This window comes from Fistularia commersonii, chromosome 31, assembly GCF_037954325.1.
Source record: "Fistularia commersonii isolate RoL2024-O1a breed Wild chromosome 31, RoL_Fcom_v1.0, whole genome shotgun sequence".
Taxonomy (NCBI): domain Eukaryota; kingdom Metazoa; phylum Chordata; class Actinopteri; order Syngnathiformes; family Fistulariidae; genus Fistularia; species Fistularia commersonii.
In genome coordinates, this window is record NC_141314.1 from 157,258 (window position 1) to 180,077 (window position 22,820).

Below are 22,820 nucleotides of genomic sequence, written 5' to 3' on the forward strand. Positions count from 1 at the left end.
AGGAAAATGCTCAAGTATTTTATTTCTGATTTGATAGGAACATTGCTGATTTCCTTTAGTGGTGAGTCATGCAGCTCAAGAAGTTTGCATTTCTTTAAGTTTAATGACAATCCTGAAGCCTTGGAGAATGTTTTAATTTTTTCAACGCTTATTGGGACTTGATGTTCATTTTTCAAAACTAAGGTTGTGTCATCTGCCAGCAGGCTAATTACAATTTCTGTCCCCGACATTATTTCTGTCCCACACATACACACACACACACACACACACACACACACACACACACACACACAGACACACACACACACACACACACACACACACACACACAGACACACTCACACACACCTTAATTCCACTCTTTTATATACGCATGTCTGGAGTTCCGGGAGCTCGTTCTCAACGTTCTGGGGATAATCATAGCTGTGCTGATAGCATTAGCCGAAACGCCCCCCCCCCCCCACACACACACCACCACCACCCCACACACACACATTAGCTCCTCCATTCATTCACATGTACACGCCGGCTGCTCCGGGAGCTCCACGCCGACGTTTCGGGGATCGATGTCCGGAGAAGGTGCACCATTGCCGGCCTGCGGTATCCTGTAGACCCCCCCCCTCCATACACACATGCAATACGCCTTGAAACGCATCGCTCGCACCGGCGTCCTACTGCCCCTAAACTTCCCATCCTCTGCCATTGAGAAGAGAAACATTACCTCCGCTCCTCCATTCCTCCGCTTCTCCGCTCCACCGCTCCTCCGCGATGGGCCCTGGTACCCCCCCCCACCTAAACAAACTCTCACACATACACACACGAACACACTCACACAGACACAAAAACAAACACACACACACACACACACACACACACACACACACACACCTTAACTCATCTTAGCTGTGCTAATAGCATTAGCCGAAACGCATCCACAACCAAACAAACATTAGCTCATCCACTCATTCACATGTGTGTGCCCAATGGTCCGGCAGCTCCAATCATACTACCGGGTGATCTATGTCCGGAGAATGCTCACATTAGCCCGTCTAAGGGGTTCTGATGCCCCCAAGCTTCCCCGCCTCTGAGAGAAGAAACATTACCTCCGCTCCTCTGCTCCTCCGCTTCTCAGCTCCACCGCTCCTCCGCGATGGGCCCTGGTACTCCCCCCCCTCCCCCCCACCTAAACAAACGCTCACACAAAATCACTCACACACATACAAAAACACACAAACACACACACACACACATACACACACACCTGAACTTATCATAGCTGTGCTAATAGCATTAGCCGAAACGCATTCACAACCAAACAAACATTAGCTAAACCACTCATTCACATGTGTGTGCCCAATGGTACTCCCTGTCCACGACCCCCCCCCCCACCAAAAGAGCCTCTCTCACACACACACACACACAAAGACACTCACACACACACAGACACACACATAATCACATACACATACCTTAAGTCTTCATAGCTGTGCTAATAGCTTTAGCCGAAACGCATCCACAACCAAACAAACATTAGCTCATCCACTCATTCACATGTGTGTGCCCTGGTACTCCGTGTCCGCGACCCCCCCCCCCCACCAAAACAAACTATCACACACACACACAAAGACACTCACACACACACACACACTGACACACATACACACATTAAGTCATCATAGCTGTGCTAGTAGCATTAGCCGAACGCATCCACAACCAAACAAACATTAGCTCATCCACTCATTCACATGTGTGTGCCCAATGGTCCGCTTCTCCGCTCCACCGCTCCTCCACTATGGGCCCTGGTACTCCCGATCCGCCGGACTCAGGAGAATTAAGAATAAGAATCAGAACAACTTTATTAATCCCGAAGGAAATTGCAGTGCCAGAGTTACAGAAAATATAACAGTAATAAATAATAAAAGAAAGGCAGAATTATAAATAAAAATAAACTATAAACTATAAAGTGTTTCAGTGAAACTATAGAGTGTCTTAGTAAGCACTGATAAAACTATAAGTGTCTTAGTAACAAGTGGGGTAAGGAGTGCGCAATAGTATGATAGAAGGGAACATTATAGTGTAGCTGTTATGAGATGAGATGAAATATTGCACAATGTAGCTGTTATGAGATGAAATATTGCACAGTTTCTGAATATTGCACAGAAATGAGATATTGCACATTTTTGTTTGTTTTTAAGTTAAAGATAGGTTTTTATGGTTGCGGGCGGCTGAATGGGACGTGCTTCTGCCCTCCATCCGCTCCACAGCTCATCCGCTCCAGGCCCAGCTACCCCCTGTCCGCGCCCCCCCCCCACCTAAACAAACTGTCACACACATATACACAATCGCACACACAAACACACACACACACACACACAAGAACACACAAACACACAAGAACACACAAACACACAAACACACACACACACACACACACCTTAAGTCATCATACCTGTGCTAATAGCTCCCAAGCTTCCCCGCCTCTGAGAGGAGAAACAATACCTCCGCTACTCCGCTTCTCAGCTCCACCGCTCCTCCGCTATGGGCCCTGGTAACCCCCCCACCTAAACACACTCACACACACACAAAAACACACAAACACACACACGCACACACACACACATACACACACACAAACACACACACAAACACACCTTAACTCATCATAGCTGTGCTAATAGCATTAGCCGAAACGCATCCACGACCAAACAAACATTAGCTCATCCACTCATTCACATGTGTGTGCCCAATGGTCCGGGAGCTCCAATCATACGTCCGGGGGATCTATGTCCGGAGAATGTGAGCATTAGCCCGTCTAAGGGGTTCTTCTGCCCCCAAGCTTCCCCGCCTCTGAGAGAAGAAACATTACCTTCGCTCCTCTGCTCCTCCGCTTCTCAGCTCCACCGCTCCTCCGCTATGGGCCCTGGTACTCCCCCCCCCCCACCTAAACAAACTCTCACACAAAATCACTCACACACACACAAAAACACACAAACACACACACACACACATACACACACACCTTAACTCATCATAGCTGTGCTAATAGCTTTAGCCGAAACGCATCCACAACCAAACAAACATTAGCTCATCCACTCATTCACATGTGTGTGCCCTGGTACTCCGTGTCCGCGACCCCCCCCCCCCCACCAAAACAAACTATCACACACATACACAAAGACACTCACACACACACACACACACTGACACACATACACACATTAAGTCATCATAGTTGTGCTAATAGCATTAGCCGAAATGCATCCACAACCAAACAAACATTAGCTCATCCACTCATTCACATGTGTGTGCCCAATGGTTCGCTTCTCCGCTCCACCGCTCCTCCGCTCCTCCGCTCCTCCGCTATGGGCCCTGGTACTCCCGATCCGCCGGACTCAGGAGAATTATGGGACGTGCCTTTGCCCTCCATCCGCTCCACAGCTCATCCGCTCCAGGCCCAGCTACCCCCTGTCCGCGCCCCCCCCCCCACCTAAACAAATTGTCACACACATATACACAAACGCACACACAAACACACACACACACACACACACAAGAACACACAACACACAAACACACAAACACACACACACACACACACACACCTTAAGTCATCATACCTGTGCTAATAGCTCCCAAGATTCCCCGCCTCTGAGAGGAGAAACAATACCTCCGCTACTCCGCTCCTCCGCTTCTCAGCTCCACCGCTCCTCGGCTATGGGCCCTGGTACCCCCCCCCCCACCTAAACACACTCACTCACACACAAAAACACACAAACACACACACGCACACACACACACATACACAAACACACCTTAACTCATCATAGCTGTGCTAATAGCATTAGCCGAAACGCATCCACTACCAAACAAACATTAGCTCATCCACTCATTCACATGTGTGTGCCCAATGGTCCGGGAGCTCCAATCATACGTCCGGGGAATCTATATCTGGAGAAGGCTCACAGTGGCTGGTCTAAAGCGTCCTACTGCCCCCAAACTTCCCATCCTCTGCCTTTGAGAAGAGAAAAATGACCTCCGCTCCTCCATTCCTCCGCTTCTCCGCTCCACCGCTCTTCCGCGATGGGCCTTGGTACCCCCCCTCCACCTAAACAAACTCTCACACACACACATGACCACCCTCACACAGACACAAAAACAAACAAACAGACACACACACACACACACACATACACACCTTAACTCATCATAGCTGTGCTAATAGCATTAGCCGAAACGCATCCACAACCAAACAAACATTAGCTCATCCACTCATTCACATGTGTGTGCCCAATGGTCCGGGAGCTCCAATCATACGTTCGGGGGATCTATGTCCGGAGAATGCTCACATTAGCCCGTCTAAGGGGTTCTGATGCCCCCAAGCTTCCCCGCCTCTGAGAGGAGAAACTATACGTCTGCTACTCCGCTCCTCCGCTCCTCCGCTTCTCAGCACCACTGCTCCTCCGCTTTGGGCCCTGGAATTCCCGAACCGCTGGACATAAGCGAATCAAGGCCGGGCATCTGCCCTCCTCCGCTCCTCAGCTCATCTGCTCGAGGCCCTGGTACTCCCTGTCCGTGCCCCCCCCCCCACCTAAACAAACTCACACACACACACACACACGAACACACACACAGACACACACACACACACACCTTAACTCATCTTAGCTGTGCTAATAGCATTAGCCGAAACGCATCCACAACCAAACAAACATTAGCTCATCCACTCATTCACATGTGTGTGCCCTAACGTACTCCCTGTCCGCGACCCCCCCCCACCAAAAGAGCCTCTCACACACACAAAGACACTCACACACACACAGACACACATATACACTCATACACACACCTTAAGTCTTCATAGCTGTGCTAATAGCTTTAGCCGAAACGCATCCACAACCAAACAAACATTAGCTCCTCCACTCATTCACATGTGTGTGCCCTGGTACTCCTTGTCCGTGACCCCCCCCCCCCCCCCCCCTACCAAAACAAACTATCACACACATACACAAAGACACTCACACACACACACACACTGACACACATACACACATTAAGTCATGATAGCTGTGCTAATAGCATTAGCCGAAATGCATCCACAACCAAACAAACAGTAGCTCATCCACTCATTCACATGTGTGTGCCCAATGGTCCGCTTCTCCGCTCCACCGCTCCTCCGCTATAGGCCCTGGTACTCCCGATCCACAAACACACACAAACACACACACACACACACACACACAAGAACACAAAAACACACAAACACACAAACACCCACACACACACACACCTTAAGTCATCATAGCTGTGCTAATAGCATTAGCCGAAACGCATCCACAACCAAACAAACATTAGCTCGTCCACTCATTCAAATGTATGTGCCCAGAGGTCCTGGATCTCCGGTCATACGTCCGGGGCATCTATGTCCGGAGAAGGCTCACATTTGCCGGTCTAAGGGGTCCTGCTGCCCCCAAGCTTCCCCGCCTTTGAGAAGAGAAATATAATATCGCTCCTCCGCTCCTCCGCTTCTCAACACCTCCGCTCCTCCGCTATTGGCCCTGGTACTCCCGATCCTGCAAACTCAGGAGAATTGCGAGAGGTGCTTCTGCTCTCCTCCACTCCTCCGCTTCTCCGCTCCTCCGCTTTTCCGCTTTGGGCCCTGGAACTCCCGAACCGCTGGATATAAGGGAATCACGGGCTGGGCTTATGCCCTCCTCTGCTCCTCAGCTCATCCGCTCGAGGCCCTGGTACTCCCTGTCCGCGACCCCCCCCCACCTAAACAAACTCTCACACACACACACAGACACACTCACACACACACACACACACACACACACACATACACGCACACCTTAACTCATCATAGCTGTGCTAATAGCATTAGCCGAAACGCATCCACAACTAAACAAACATTAGCTCTTCCACTCATTCACATGTGTGTGCCCAATGGTCCGGGAGCTCCAATCATACGTCCGGGGGATCTATGTCCGGAGAATGCTCATATTAGCCCATCTAAGGGGTTCTTCTGCCCCCAAGCTTCCCCGCCTCTGAGTGGAGAAACAATACTTCCGCTACTCCGCTCCTCCGCTTCTCAGCTCCACCGCTCTTCCGCTATGGGCCCTGGTACTCCCCCCCTCCACCTAAATAAACTCTCACACATACACACACAAGAACACACTGACACACAAACACACAAAGACACACACACAGCTCAGCTCCACCGCTCCTCCGCTTTGGGCCCTGGAATTCCCGAACCGCTTGACATAAGCGAATCACGGGCCGGGCTTCTGCCCTCCTCCGCTCCTCAGCTCATCCGCTCTTGGCACTGGTACTCCCTGTCCGCGACCCCCCCCCCCCCACCAAAACAACCTCACTCACACAAACACACAAAGACACTCACACACACACACAGACACACACACACCTTAAGTCTTCATAGCTGTGCTAATAGCGTTAGCCGAAAAGCATCCACAACCAAACAAACATTAGCTCATCCAATCATTCACAAGTATGTACCAAGAGGTCCGGGAGCCCCGGTCATACGTCCGGGAGAGCTATGTCCATAGAAGGCTCATATTGGCCAGTCTAAGGGGTCCTGCTGCCCCAAAGCTTCCCCGCCTTTGAGAAGAGAAACATAAGTCTGCTCCTCCGCTCCTCCGCTCCACCGCTCCACCGCTTCTCCGTTCTTCCACTCATCCGCTCCGCCGCTGATCCGCTCCGGGCCTTAGTACTCCAGAACTGCTGGACATAAGCGAATCAGGCTCTTGGCCCTGTTACTCCCTATCCGCGGGACTCTGTCGAAATATGGACCGTGCTTCCCCTCTCCTCCACTCCTCCGCTCCTCCGCTCTTCCGCTCCTCCTCTCCTCCGCTCCTCCGCTTCTCCGCTCCTCCGCTCCTCCGCTCCTCCGCTCCTCCGCTCCTCCGGTACTCCGCTCCTCCGCTCCTCCGCTCCTGGCCCTGGTACTCCTGAACTGCTGGACATAAGCGATTCAGGCTCCAAACCCTGGTACTCCCCTTCCGCGGGACTCAGGCGAATTGTCGGACGGGCTTCCGCTCTCCTCCGCTCCTCCGCTCCTCTGCTCTTCCGCTCCTCCGCTCCTCCGCTCCTCCGCTCCTCCGCTTCTCCGTTCTTCCGCTCATCCGCTCCGCCGCTCATCCGCTGCTGGCCCTGGTACTCCTGAACTGCTGGACCTGGGCGAATCAGGCTCCAGGCCCTGGTACTCCCTCTCCGCGGGACTCAGGTGAATTGTCGGCCGGGCTTCCGCTCTCCTCCGCTTCTCTTCTCATCCGCTCCTCCGCTCCTCCGCTCAAGTTCCTGGTACTCCTGACCGTTGGATATAAGTGAACCTGCTCAAGGCCCTGGTACTCCCAATCCGCGGGACTCTGGCGAAATGTGGACCGTGCTTCCCCTCTCCTCCGCTCCTCCACTCATCCGCCCCTCCGCTCCTTTGCTCCTCCGCTCCTCCGCAATGGCCCTGGTACTCCTGAACTGCTGAACATCATTTAATCACGCTACAGGCCCTGGTACTCCCTTTCTCCGGGATTTAGGCATATTGTGGTCCATGCTTCCGCTCTCCTCCGCTCCTCCGCGCCTCTGCTCCTCCGCTCCTCCGCTCCTCCGCTTCTCCGTTCTTCCGCTCATCCGCTCCGCCGCTCATCCGCTACTGGCCCTGGTACTCCTGAACTGCTGGACCTGGGTGAATCAGGCTCCAGGCCCTGGTACTCCCTCTCCGCGGGACTCAGGTGTATTGTCGGCCGGGCTTCCGCTCTCTTCCGCTTCTCCTCTCATCCGCTCCTCCGCTCCTCCGCTCCTCCGCTCCTTTGCTCCTCCGCTCCACCGCTTCTCCGTTCTTCCGCTCATCCGCTCTGCCGCTCATCCGCTCCTGTCCCTGGTACTCCTGAACTGCTGGACATAAGCGATTCAGGCTCCAGACCCTGGTACTCCCCTTCCGCGGGACTCAAGCGAATTGTCGGCCGGGCTTCCGCTCACCTCCGCTCCTCCGCTCCTCCGCTCCTCCGCTCCTCCGCTCCTCCGCTCCTCCTCTCTGGGCCCTGGTACTCCTGAACTGCTTGCCATAGGCATATAAGGCTCCAGGCCCTGGTGCTCCCAATCCGCGGGCTTCCGCTCACCTCCGCTCCTCCGCTCATCCGCTCATCCGCTCCTCCGCTCCCCCGCTCCTCCGCTCAAGGCCCTGGTACTCCCGAACCGCTGGACATAAGCGAATGATGCTCCAGTTTCCTGGTACTCCCTATCCGTGTGACTTGGGCGAATTGTCGGCCGGGCTTCCGCTCACCTCCGCTCCTCCGCTCCTCCGCTCCTCCGCTCCTCCGCTCCTCCGCTCTTCTGCTCATCTGCTCCTCCGCTCCCCCGCTCCAGGCCCTGGTACTCCCAATCCGCGGGACTTAGGCGAATTGTCGGCCGGGCTTCCGCTCTCCTCCGCTTCTCCTCTCATCCGCTCCTCCGCTCCGGGCCCTGGTACTCCTGAACTGCTAGACATAAGCGATTCAGGCTGAAGGCCCTGGTAATCCCCTTCCGCAGGACTCAGGAGAATTGTCGGCTGGGCTTCCGATCTCTTCCGCTTCTCCCCTCCTCCGCACCTCCGCTCCTCCGCTCCTCTGCTCATCTGCTCCTCCGCTCCCCCGCTCCAGGCCCTGGTACTCCCAATCCGCGGGACTTAGGCGAATTGTCGGCCGGGCTTCCGCTCTCCTCCGCTCCTCCGCTCCTCCACTCCTCCGCTCCTCCGCTCCGGCCCTGGTACTCCTGAACTGCTGGACATAAGCGAAACAGGCTCCAGGCCCTGGTACTCCCTTTCCGCGGGACTAAGGCAAAAAGTGGGCCGGGCTTCCGCTCTCCTCCGCTCCTCCGCTCCTCCACTCATCCAACCCTCCGCTCGTCCGCTCCTCCGCACCGGGCCCTGGTACTCCTGAATTGTTGAACATCATTAAATCACGCTTCAGGCCCTGGTACTCCCTCTAAGCGGGACTCAGGCGAATTGCCGGCCGGGCCTCCGCTCTCCTCCGCTCCTCCGCTTCTCCGCTCCAGCCCTGGTACTCCTGAACTGCTGGATATCATTAAATCACGCTTCTGGTCCTGGTACTCCCTTTCCGCGGGACTCAGGCGAATTGTCGGCCGGATTCCGCTCTCCTCCGTTCCTCCGGTCCTCCGCTCCTCCGCTCCTCCGCTCCTCCGCTCCTCCGCTCCTCCGCTCCACCGCTCCGGCCCTGGTACTCCTGAACTGCTGGACATAAGCGAATCAGGCTCCAGGCCCTGGTACTCCCTCTCCGCGGGACTAAGGCGAATTGTCGGCCGGGCTTCCGCTCTCCTCCGCTTCTCCGCTCCTCCGCTCCTCCGCTCCTCCGCTCCTCCGCTCCTCCTCTCTGGGCCCTGGTACTCCTGAACTGCTTGCCATAGGCATATCAGGCTCCAGGCCCTGGTACTCCCAATCCGCGGGACTAAGGCAAAAAGTGGGCCGGGCTTCCGCTCTCCTCCGCTCCTCCACTCATCCAACCCTCCGCTCGTCCGCTCCTCCGCTCCAGCCCTGGTACTCCTGAACTGCTGGATATCATTAAATCACGCTTCTGGTCCTGGTACTCCCTTTCCGCGGGACTCAGGCGAATTGTGGGCCGGATTCCGCTCTCCTCCGGTCCTCCGGTCCTCCGGTCCTCCGCTCCTCCGCTCCTCCGCTCCTCCGCTCCTCCGTTCCGGCCCTTGTACTCCTGAACTGCTGGACATAAGCGAATCAGGCTCAAGGCCCTGGTACTCCTTCTCCGCGGGACTTAGGCGAATTGTCCGCCGGGCTTCCGCTCACCTCCGCTCCTCCGCTCATCCGGTCCTCCACTCATCCGCCCCTCCGCTCCTTCGCTCCTCCGCACCTGGCCCTGGTACACCTGCATTGCTGAACATCATTAAATCACGTTTATGGCCCTGGTACTCCCTCTCCGCTGGAGTCAGGCGAATTGTCGACCGGGCTTCCGCTCTCCTAAGCTCATCCGCTCATCCGCTCCTCCGCTCCTCCGCTTTGGGCCCTGGTACTCCGGAACCGCAGGACATAAGCGATTCAGGCTCCAGGCCCTGGTACTCCCTTTCCGCGGGACTCAGGCAAATTTTCGGCCGGATTCCGCTCTCCTCCGCTCATCCGCTCCTCCGCTCCACCACTTAAACGTTCTTCTGCTCATCCGCTCCTCCGCTCCGGGCCCTGGTACTCCTGAACTGCTAGACATAATCGAATCAGGTACCAGGCCTTGGTACTCCCTCTCCGCGGGACTTAGGCGAATTTTCGGCCGGGCTTCTGCTCACCTCCGCTCCGCCGCTCATCTGCTCCTCCGCTCCTCCGCTCTTCCGCTCCTCCGCTCCTCCGCTCTTCTGCTCATCTGCTCCTCCGCTCCCCCATTCCGGGCCCTGGTACTCCCAATCCGCGGGACTTAGGCGAATTGTCGGCCGGGCTTCCGCTCTCCTCCGCTTCTCCTCTCATCCGCTCCGCCGCTCCTCCGCTTCGGGCCCTGGTACTCCTGAACTGCTAGACATAAGCGAATCAGGCTCCAGGTCCTGGTACTCCCTCTCCGCGGGACTCAGGCGAATTGCCAGCCGGGCTTCCGCTCTCCTCCGCTCCTTCGCTCCTCCGCTCCTCCGTTCTGGCCCTGGTACTCCTGAACTGCTGGACATAAGCGAATTAGGTTCCAGGCCCTGGTACTCCCTCTCCGCTGGACTTAGGCGAATTTTTGGCCGGGCTTCCGCTCTCCTCCGCTCTTCCGCTCCTCCGGTCATCCGCTCATCCGCTCCGGGCCCTGGTACTCCGGACCGCTTGACATAAGTGAATCAGGCTCCCAGCCCTGGTACTCACAATCCGCGCGACATAGGGGAAATGTGGGCCGGGCTTCCGCTCTCCTCCGCTCCTCCGCTCCTCCGCTCCTCCGCTCATCCGCTCCTCCGCTCATCCGCTCATCCGCTCCTCCGCTCCTCCGATCCTCCGCTCCAGGCCCTGGTACTCCTGTACTGCTGGACATAAGTGAATCAGGCTCCAGGCCCTGGTACTCCCTCTCCGCGGGACTCAGGCGAATTGCCGGCCGGGCTTCCGCTCTCCTCCACTCCTCCGCTCATCCACTCATCCGCCCCTCCCCTCCTCCGCTCCTCCGCACCTGGCCCTGGTACTCCTGAATTGCTGAACATCATTAAATCACGCTTCAGGCCCTGGTACTCCCTTTCCGCGGGACTCAGGCGAATTGTCGGCAGGATTCCGCTCTCCTCCGCTCCTCCGCTCCTCGGCTCCTCCCCACCTCCGCTCCTCCGCTCCTCCGCTCCTCCGCTCCTCCGCTCCTCCGCTTCTCCGCTCCTCCACTCCTCCGCTCCTCCGCTCCTCCGCTTCTCCTCTCATCCACTCCTCCGCACCTCCGCTCCGGGCCCTGGTACTCCTGAACTGCTGGACATAAGCGAATCAGGCTCCAGGCCCTGGTACTCCCTTTCCGCGGGACTTAGGCGAATATTCGGCCGGGCTTTCGCTCATTCCGGCTCCTCCGCTCTGGGCCCTGGTACTCCTGAACTGCTTGCCATAAGCGAATCAGGCTCCAGTCCCTGGTACTCCAGATCCGCGGGACTAAGGCAAAAAGTGGGCCGGGCTTCCGCTCTCCTCCGCTCCTCCACTCATCCAACCCTCCGCTCGTCCGCTCCTCCGCTCCAGCCCTGGTACTCCTGAACTGCTGGATATCATTAAATCACGCTTCTGGTCCTGGTACTCCCTTTCCGCGGGACTCAGGCGAATTGTCGGCCGGATTCCGCTCTCCTCCGGTCCTCCGGTCCTCCGGTCCTCCGGTCCTCCGCTCCTCCGCTCCTCCGCTCCTCCGCTCCTCCGCTCCTCCGCTCCTCCGTTCCGGCCCTGGTACTCCTGAACTGCTGGACATAAGCGAATCAGGCTCAAGGCCCTGGTACTCCTTCTCCGCGGGACTTAGGCGAATTGTCGGCCGGGCTTCCGCTCTCCTCCGCTTCTCCTCTCATCCGCTCCTCCGCACCTCCGCTCCGGGCCCTGGTACTCCTGAACATCTAGACATAAGCGAATCAGGCTCCAGGCCCTGGTACTCCCTTTCCGCGGGACTTAGGCGAATATTCGGCCGGGCTTACGCTCACCTCCGCTCCACCGCTCATCCGCTCATCCGCTCATCCGCTCCTCCGCTCCTCCGCTCCTCCGCTCTGGGCCCTGGTACTCCTGAACTGCTTGCCATAAGCGAATCAGGCTCCAGGCCCTGGTACTCCCTTTCCGCGGGACTTAGGCGAATTGTCGGCCGGGCTTCCGCTCTCCTCCGCTTCTCCTCTCATCCGCTCCGCCGCTCGTCCGCTTCGGGCCCTGGTACTCCTGAACTGCTAGACATAAGCGAATCAGGCTCCAGGTCCTGTTACTCCCTCTCCGCGGGACTTAGGCGAATTGTTTGCCGGGCTACCGCTCTCCTCCGCTCCTCCGCTCTTCCGCTCCCCCGCTCCGGGCCCTGGTACTCCGGACCGCTTGACATAAGTGTATCAGGCTCCAAGCCCTGGTACTCCCAATCCGCGGGACATAGGGGAAATGTGGGCCGGCCTTCCGCTCTCCTCCGCTCCTCCGCTCCTCCGCTCCTCCGCTCATCCGCTCATCCGCTCATCCGCTCATCCGCTCATCCGCTCCTGCGCTCCTCCGCTCCTCCGCTCCTGGCCCTGGTACTCCTGAACTGCTGGACATAAGCGACTCAGGTTCTAGGCCCTGGTACTCCTTCTCCGTGGGACTCAGGCGAATTGCCGGCCGGGCTTCCGCTCTCCTCAGCTCATCCGCTCATCCGCTCATCCGCTCATCCGCTCATCCGCTCCTCCGCTCCTCCGCTCCACCGCTCCGGCCCTGGTACTCCTGAACTGCTGGACATAAGCGAATCAGGCTCCAGGCCCTGGTACTCCCTCTCCGCGGGACTAAGGCGAATTGTCGGCCGGGCTTCCGCTCTACTCCGCTTCTCCGCTCCTCCGCTCCTCCGCTCCTCCGCTGCTCCGCTCCTCCGCTCTAGGCCCTGGTACTCCTGAACTGCTTGCCATAAGCGAATCAGGCTCCAGGCCCTGGTACTCCCAATCCGCGGGACTCAGGCGAAATGCGGGCCGGGCTTCCGCTCTCCTCCGCACCTCCACTCCTCCGCTCATCCGCCCCTCCGCTCCTCCGCTCCTCCGCTCCGCCGCTCTGGGCCCTGGTACTCTTGAACTCCTTGCCATAAGCGAATCAGGCTCCAGGCCCTGGTACTCCCAATCCGCGGGACTCAGGCGAAATGTGGGCCGGTCTTCCGCTTTCCTCCCCACCTCCGCTCCTCCACTCATCCGCCCCTCCGCTCCTCCGCACCAGGGCCTGGTACTCCTGAATTGCTGAACATCAATAAATCACGCTTCTGGCCCTGGTACTCCCTCTCCGCTGGACTCAGGCGAATTGTCGGCCGGATTCCGCTCTCCTCCGCTCATCCGCTCCTCCGCTCCACCGCTTAAACGTTCTTCTGCTCATCCGCTCCTCCGCTCCTCCGCTCCTGGCCCTGGTACTCCCCCTAACTGCTGGACATAAGCGAATCAGGCTCCAGGCCCTGGTACTCCCTCTCCGCTGGACTAAGGCGAATTGTCGGCCGGGCTTCCGCTCTCCTCCGCTCCTCCGCTCCTCCGCTCCTCCGCTCCTCCGCTCCTCTGCTCCTCCGCTCTGGGCCCTGGTACTCCTGAACTGCTTGCCATAAGCGAATCAGGCTCCAGGCCCTGGTACTCCCAATCCGCGGGACTCAGGCGAAATGTGGGCCGGGCTTCCGCTCTCCTCCGCACCTCCACTCCTCCACTCATCCGCCCCTCCGCTCCTCCGCTCCTCCGCTCCTCCGCTCCTCCGCTCCTCCGCTCCGCCGCTCTGGGCCCTGGTACTCCTGAACTGCTTGCCATAAGCGAATCAGGCTCCAGGCCCTGGTACTCCCAATCCGCGGGACTCAGGCGAAATGTGGGCCGGTCTTCCGCTCTCCTCCCCACCTCCGCTCCTCCACTCATCCGCCCCTCCGCTCCTCCGCACCTCGGCCTGGTACTCCTGAATTGCTGAACAGCATTAAATCACGCTTCTGGCCCTGGTACTCCCTTTCCGCGGGACTCAGGCGAATTGTCGGCCGGATTCCGCTCTCCTCCGCTCATCCGCTCCTCCGCTCCACCGCTTAAACGTTATTTTGCTCATCCGCTCCTCCGCTCCTCCGCTCCTGGCCCTGGTACTCCTGAACTGCTGGACATAAGCGAATCAGGCTCCAGGACCTGGTACTCCCTCTCCGCGGGACTAAGGCGAATTGCCGACCGGGCTTCCGCTCTCCTCAGCTCATCCGCTTATCCGCTCCTCCGCTCCTCCGCTCCTCCGCTCCTCCGCTCCTCCGCTCCTCCGCTCCTCCGCTTCTCAACTCCTCTGCTCCTCCGCTATGGGCCCTGGTGCCCCCGATCCTCCGAACTCAGGCGAATAGCGTGACGTGCTTCTGCTCTCCTATAAGCCCCTACACACTTCAAACACGGCTGTTATCACCCTGTTACTGCATTACAATGACACCCATTTGCTTTTGATCTCAGTGTCTGCCACCGTACGGAAAAAGCGGGGGGGACGGGAGACATAAGGGCATTCGTTCTGTATGTAATCAGAAGTTAATAGTGTTAACGGTTCGCGAGAATTTTTTAATGCTAGACAAAAAAGAAAATTAAAAGGAAATAATTAAATAAATAGATAGAAAAATAAAATTAAAAACTAAAAAAAAAAATTGTAAGGGGAATATAACATGTAATTAAGTTGGCCGTTCACAAGGAATCTCAGACATCAAACTGTTTTTAATTGAACATAAATAGTACACACAAATATACAAATGTACAAATAAACATGGCAAGGTAGAACTGAATGTCAATGAAACAACCAGGGATGAGGAAGCAACGGACATAAGGACATTTGTTCTGTATGGAATCAGAAGTTAATAGTGTTAACGGTTTGTGAGAAATTTACAGTGCTAGACAAAAAAAGAAATTAAAAGGAAATAATTAAATCAATAGATAGACAAATAAAAAATTAAAACGAAAAAAAAATTGCAAGGGGAATATAACATGTAATTAAGTTGTTTTTCTTTTTTTCCAAAAAAAGGAATCTCAGACATGGGTAACTGTATATTTTTTAGTTTTTGGATTTTTCCATAAGTTTTAAGGATTTTTTTTTATAATTCAAAATCGTTTATGAAGAAATTCAAATTTGGGGAGCATTTTTGCATTCTGTTTTTGTGAATGAAGAACTTGGCCAGGCCTAAAAGAACATTGACACGGAGTTCATCTGTTATGTTGCTTATAAGTAAACCAAATGTGATATCATCTTTTGAGAGGGAAACTGGTGATGATGGAATGAGAATGAGAAAAAATATATGGTCAGTGGTTTCAATGTTGTCTTCACAAAATGTACAAATATTATCTTCAAAAGTAAAGCGTACCCTCAATAATTCCTTAGATGGGTAGATGTCATTCATAATTTAGAAGTGGGTTTCTTTGTGCCTTGGGGGGTATGGGTAGAGTCAGATACATAGTTCGCAGCGTGGCAATCGATTCCTTATCAAATTCATTTCAAATATTATTTTTGTTTTGACGTCCAGGGAATAAGTTTCCTGTGAAACATGTCCTAATAAAGGAGTTGGTGCACTTTCTGTCCGGAATTGAGATTCCCTGGAGTGATAGTCGGGGTAACTGTGGTTGTACGGTTTGGTGCGTCATTATATTTTTGGTCAGGAATACAAATTGTCGAGGCAGTGCGTTTCGTAACTTTATCAACTCTAATATGGGAGGCTTAAATCTGTGTGTAGTACAGAACTGTTCATAGTCTAGACGACTGCCATTGTCATCCATCAAGTCAATTATTGACCATATACCTTTCTCAAAGCATTCCTTGTAAAACAGAGGTTTGTTGCCATGCAGTACATATCGATTGTTCCAAATTATTGTACTGTGTGGTGAGAAATTGTGTACATATATCATTTTCCAGTATAATAGTATTTGTTTATGGAACTCTGAAAATTGGACAGGAATCTTGTTGATATCCAAGTCAGAGATAAGTAGAAGACTTAGGCTGCCGACTATGTTGAATAAGTAGTTTGGAGTACAATACCAGAAAAAATGATGATGTTTGATCCAGGATTTCAACCAGTTCACCTTCAATGTCCCATTCAGGCAGTCCAACTCTATCACTTTCAGCCCTCCGTCACTTGTTTCTTTCCCCATATGTGATTTTTTTAGATGGTGTGGTCTGTTCCTCCAGATAAAGTTGAAATTTATTTGGTTAATAGATTTTATGAGTTGATTTGGAGCAGCATTGGAATACACTGGGTATATACATCTGGATAAACATTCCATTTTAGTCAAATATATCGGGCCTAATATTGATAAATCTCTTTGGAGCCATATATTCAATTTAGCTTTACTTTGATTCAGTTTAGATTCAATGTTCCTGGACTGATTTAACTTTTGGTCCTTAGATAGGAAAATGCTCAAGTATTTTATTTCTGATTTGATAGGAACATTGCTGATTTCCTTTAGTGGTGAGTCATGCAGCTCAAGAAGTTTGCATTTCTTTAAGTTTAATGACAATCCTGAAGCCTTGTAGAATGTTTTAATTTTTTCAACGCTTATTGGGACTTGATGTTCATTTTTCAAAACTAAGGTTGTGTCATCTGCCAGCAGGCTAATAACAATTTCTGTCCCCGACATTATTTCTGTCCCACACATACACACACACACACACACACACATACACACACACACACACACACACACACACACACACACACACACACACACACACACACACACACACACACACTCACACACACCTTAATTCCACTCTTTTATATACGCATGTCTGGAGTTCCGGGAGCTCGTTCTCAACGTTCTGGGGATAATCATAGCTGTGCTGATAGCATTAGCCGAAACGCCCCCCCCCCACACCACCACCACCACCACCCCACACACATTAGCTCCTCCATTCATTCACATGTACACGCCGGCTGCTCCGGGAGCTCCACGCCGACGTTTCGGTGATCGATGTCCGGAGAAGGTGCACCATTGCCGGTCTGCGGTGTCCTGTAGACCCCCCCCCCCATACACACATGCAATACGCCTTGAAACGCATCGCTCGCACCGACGCGCGGAATCCTTTTCCCTACTTCCACAACAACGGCGAGAATCGCGTTGCGTCGGCCGCCGTGAGGAAGGGGGGGGGGCGGCATTAAGGGGGGGGGGGGAGAGAGACATGGAGATTTTCTCAGCCTCTCATTCTTTTTTTTTTTTTTTGAATTGAACATAAATAGTACACACAACTATACAAATGTACAAATAAACATGGCAAGGTAGAACTGAATGTGAATGAAACAACCAGGCATGAGGAAGCAAAGGACATAAGGACATTCGTTCTGTATGGAATCAGAAGTTAATAGTGTTAACGGTTTGTGAGAAATTTACAATGCTAGACAAATGCTCCGCACATGGCCCTGGTACTCCTGAATTGCTGAACATCATTAAATCACGCTTCAGGCCCTGGTACTCCCTTTCCGCGGGACTCAGGCGAATTGTCGGCAGGATTCCGCTCTCCTCCGCTCCTCCGCTCCTCGGCTCCTCCCCACCTCCGCTCCTCCGCTCCTCCGCTCCTCCGCTCCTCCGCTCCTCCGCTTCTCCGCTCCTCCACTCCTCCGCTCCTCCGCTCCTCCGCTTCTCCTCTCATCCACTCCTCCGCACCTCCGCTCCGGGCCCTGGTACTCCTGAACTGCTGGACATAAGCGAATCAGGCTCCAGGCCCTGGTACTCCCTTTCCGCGGGACTTAGGCGAATATTCGGCCGGGCTTTCGCTCATTCCGGCTCCTCCGCTCCTCCGCTCCTCCGCTCCTCCGCTCCTCCGCTCTGGGCCCTGGTACTCCTGAACTGCTTGCCATAAGCGAGTCAGGCTCCAGTCCCTGGTACTCCAGATCCGCGGGACTAAGGCAAAAAGTGGGCCGGGCTTCCGCTCTCCTCCGCTCCTCCACTCATCCAACCCTCCGCTCGTCCGCTCCTCCGCTCCAGCCCTGGTACTCCTGAACTGCTGGATATCATTAAATCACGCTTCTGGTCCTGGTACTCCCTTTCCGCGGGACTCAGGCGAATTGTCGGCCGGATTCCGCTCTCCTCCGGTCCTCCGGTCCTCCGGTCCTCCGCTCCTCCGCTCCTCCGCTCCTCCGCTCCTCCGCTCCTCCGTTCCGGCCCTGGTACTCCTGAACTGCTGGACATAAGCGAATCAGGCTCAAGGCCCTGGTACTCCTTCTCCGCGGGACTTAGGCGAATTGTCGGCCGGGCTTCCGCTCTCCTCCGCTTCTCCTCTCATCCGCTCCTCCGCACCTCCGCTCCGGGCCCTGGTACTCCTGAACATCTAGACATAAGCGAATCAGGCTCCAGGCCCTGGTACTCCCTTTCCGCGGGACTTAGGCGAATATTCGGCCGGGCTTACGCTCACCTCCGCTCCACCGCTCATCCGCTCATCCGCTCATCCGCTCCTCCGCTCCTCCGCTCCTCCGCTCTGGGCCCTGGTACTCCTGAACTGCTTGCCATAAGCGAATCAGGCTCCAGGCCCTGGTACTCCCTTTCCGCGGGACTTAGGCGAATTGTCGGCCGGGCTTCCGCTCTCCTCCGCTTCTCCTCTCATCCGCTCCGCCGCTCGTCCGCTTCGGGCCCTGGTACTCCGGACCGCTTGACATAAGTGTATCAGGCTCCAAGCCCTGGTACTCCCAATCCGCGGGACATAGGGGAAATGTGGGCCGGCCTTCCGCTCTCCTCCGCTCCTCCGCTCCTCCGCTCCTCCGCTCCTCCGCTCATCCGCTCATCCGCTCATCCGCTCATCCGCTCCTGCGCTCCTCCGCTCCTCCGCTCCTGGCCCTGGTACTCCTGAACTGCTGGACATAAGCGACTCAGGTTCTAGGCCCTGGTACTCCCTTTCCGCGGGACTCAGGCGAATTGCCGGCCGGGCTTCCGCTCTCCTCCGCTCATCCGCTCCTCCGCTCCACCGCTTAAACGTTATTTTGCTCATCCGCTCCTCCGCTCCTCCGCTCCTGGCCCTGGTACTCCTGAACTGCTGGACATAAGCGAATCAGGCTCCAGGACTTGGTACTCCCTCTACGCGGGACTCAGGCGAATTGCCGACCGGGCTTCCGCTCACCTCAGCTCATCCGCTCCTCCGCTCCTCCGCTCCTCCGCTCCTCCGCTCCTCCGCTCCTGGGCCCGGTTCTCCTGAACTGCTTGCCATAAGCAAATCAGGCTCCAGGCCCTGGTACTCCCTTTCCGCGGGACTCAGGCGAGATGTCGGCCGGCTTCCGCTCTCCTCAGCTCATCCGCTTATCCGCTCCTCCGCTCCTCCGCTCCTCCGCTCCTCCGTTTCTCCGCTCCGGCCCTGGTACTCCTGAACTGCTGGACATAGCGAATCAGGCCCTGGTACTCCCTGGTACTCCCTCTCCGCGGGACTTAGGCGAATTGTTGGCCGGGCTTCCGCTCTCCTCCGCTCCTCCGCTCCTCCGCTCCTCCGCTCCTCCGCTCTGGGCCCGGTTCTCCTGAACTGCTTGCCATAAGCGAATCAGGCTCCAGGCCCTGGTACTCCCTTTCCGCGGGACTCAGGCGAGATGTCGGCCGGATTCCGCTCTCCTCCGCTCGTCCGCCCCTCCGCTCCACCGCTTAAACGTTCTTCTGCTCATCCGCTCCTCCGCTCCTCCGCTCCTGGCCCTGGTACTCCCCCTAACTGCTGGACATAAGCGAATCAGGCTCCAGGCCCTGGTACTCCCTCTCCGCTGGACTAAGGCGAATTGTCGACCGGGCTTCCGCTCTCCTCAGCTCATCCGCTTATCCGCTCCTCCGCTCCTCCGCTCCTCCGCTCCTCCGCTCCTCCGCTCCTCCGCTCCTCCGCTTCTCAACTCCTCTGCTCCTCCGCTATGGGCCCTGGTGCCCCCGATCCTCCGAACTCAGGCGAATAGCGTGACGTGCTTCTGCTCTCCTATAAGCCCCTACACACTTCAAACACGGCTGTTATCACCCTGTTACTGCATTACAATGACACCCATTTGCTTTTGATCTCAGTGTCTGCCACCGTACGGAAAAAGCGGGGGGGACGGGAGACATAAGGGCATTCGTTCTGTATGTAATCAGAAGTTAATAGTGTTAACGGTTCGCGAGAATTTTTTAATGCTAGACAAAAAAGAAAATTAAAAGGAAATAATTAAATAAATAGATAGAAAAATAAAATTAAAAACTAAAAAAAAAAATTGTAAGGGGAATATAACATGTAATTAAGTTGGCCGTTCACAAGGAATCTCAGACATCAAACTGTTTTTAATTGAACATAAATAGTACACACAAATATACAAATGTACAAATAAACATGGCAAGGTAGAACTGAATGTCAATGAAACAACCAGGGATGAGGAAGCAACGGACATAAGGACATTTGTTCTGTATGGAATCAGAAGTTAATAGTGTTAACGGTTTGTGAGAAATTTACAGTGCTAGACAAAAAAAGAAATTAAAAGGAAATAATTAAATCAATAGATAGACAAATAAAAAATTAAAACGAAAAAAAAATTGCAAGGGGAATATAACATGTAATTAAGTTGTTTTTCTTTTTTTCCAAAAAAAGGAATCTCAGACATGGGTAACTGTATATTTTTTAGTTTTTGGATTTTTCCATAAGTTTTAAGGATTTTTTTTTATAATTCAAAATCGTTTATGAAGAAATTCAAATTTGGGGAGCATTTTTGCATTCTGTTTTTGTGAATGAAGAACTTGGCCAGGCCTAAAAGAACATTGACACGGAGTTCATCTGTTATGTTGCTTATAAGTAAACCAAATGTGATATCATCTTTTGAGAGGGAAACTGGTGATGATGGAATGAGAATGAGAAAAAATATATGGTCAGTGGTTTCAATGTTGTCTTCACAAAATGTACAAATATTATCTTCAAAAGTAAAGCGTACCCGCAATAATTCCTTAGATGGGTAGATGTCATTCATAATTTAGAAGTGGGTTTCTTTGTGCCTTGGGGGGTATGGGTAGAGTCAGATACATAGTTCGCAGCGTGGCAATCGATTCCTTATCAAATTCATTTCAAATATTATTTTTGTTTTGACGTCCAGGGAATAAGTTTCCTGTGAAACATGTCCTAATAAAGGAGTTGGTGCACTTTCTGTCCGGAATTGAGATTCCCTGGAGTGATAGTCGGGGTAACTGTGGTTGTACGGTTTGGTGCGTCATTATATTTTTGGTCAGGAATACAAATTGTCGAGGCAGTGCGTTTCGTAACTTTATCAACTCTAATATGGGAGGCTTAAATCTGTGTGTAGTACAGAACTGTTCATAGTCTAGACGACTGCCATTGTCATCCATCAAGTCAATTATTGACCATATACCTTTCTCAAAGCATTCCTTGTAAAACAGAGGTTTGTTGCCATGCAGTACATATCGATTGTTCCAAATTATTGTACTGTGTGGTGAGAAATTGTGTACATATATCATTTTCCAGTATAATAGTATTTGTTTATGGAACTCTGAAAATTGGACAGGAATCTTGTTGATATCCAAGTCAGAGATAAGTAGAAGACTTAGGCTGCCGACTATGTTGAATAAGTAGTTTGGAGTACAATACCAGAAAAAATGATGATGTTTGATCCAGGATTTCAACCAGTTCACCTTCAATGTCCCATTCAGGCAGTCCAACTCTATCACTTTCAGCCCTCCGTCACTTGTTTCTTTCCCCATATGTGATTTTTTTAGATGGTGTGGTCTGTTCCTCCAGATAAAGTTGAAATTTATTTGGTTAATAGATTTTATGAGTTGATTTGGAGCAGCATTGGAATACACTGGGTATATACATCTGGATAAACATTCCATTTTAGTCAAATATATCGGGCCTAATATTGATAAATCTCTTTGGAGCCATATATTCAATTTAGCTTTACTTTGATTCAGTTTAGATTCAATGTTCCTGGACTGATTTAACTTTTGGTCCTTAGATAGGAAAATGCTCAAGTATTTTATTTCTGATTTGATAGGAACATTGCTGATTTCCTTTAGTGGTGAGTCATGCAGCTCAAGAAGTTTGCATTTCTTTAAGTTTAATGACAATCCTGAAGCCTTGTAGAATGTTTTAATTTTTTCAACGCTTATTGGGACTTGATGTTCATTTTTCAAAACTAAGGTTGTGTCATCTGCCAGCAGGCTAATAACAATTTCTGTCCCCGACATTATTTCTGTCCCACACATACACACACACACACACACACACATACACACACACACACACACACACACACACACACACACACACACACACACACACACACACACACACACACTCACACACACCTTAATTCCACTCTTTTATATACGCATGTCTGGAGTTCCGGGAGCTCGTTCTCAACGTTCTGGGGATAATCATAGCTGTGCTGATAGCATTAGCCGAAACGCCCCCCCCCCACACCACCACCACCACCACCCCACACACATTAGCTCCTCCATTCATTCACATGTACACGCCGGCTGCTCCGGGAGCTCCACGCCGACGTTTCGGTGATCGATGTCCGGAGAAGGTGCACCATTGCCGGTCTGCGGTGTCCTGTAGACCCCCCCCCCCATACACACATGCAATACGCCTTGAAACGCATCGCTCGCACCGACGCGCGGAATCCTTTTCCCTACTTCCACAACAACGGCGAGAATCGCGTTGCGTCGGCCGCCGTGAGGAAGGGGGGGGGGCGGCATTAAGGGGGGGGGGGGAGAGACATGGAGATTTTCTCAGCCTCTCA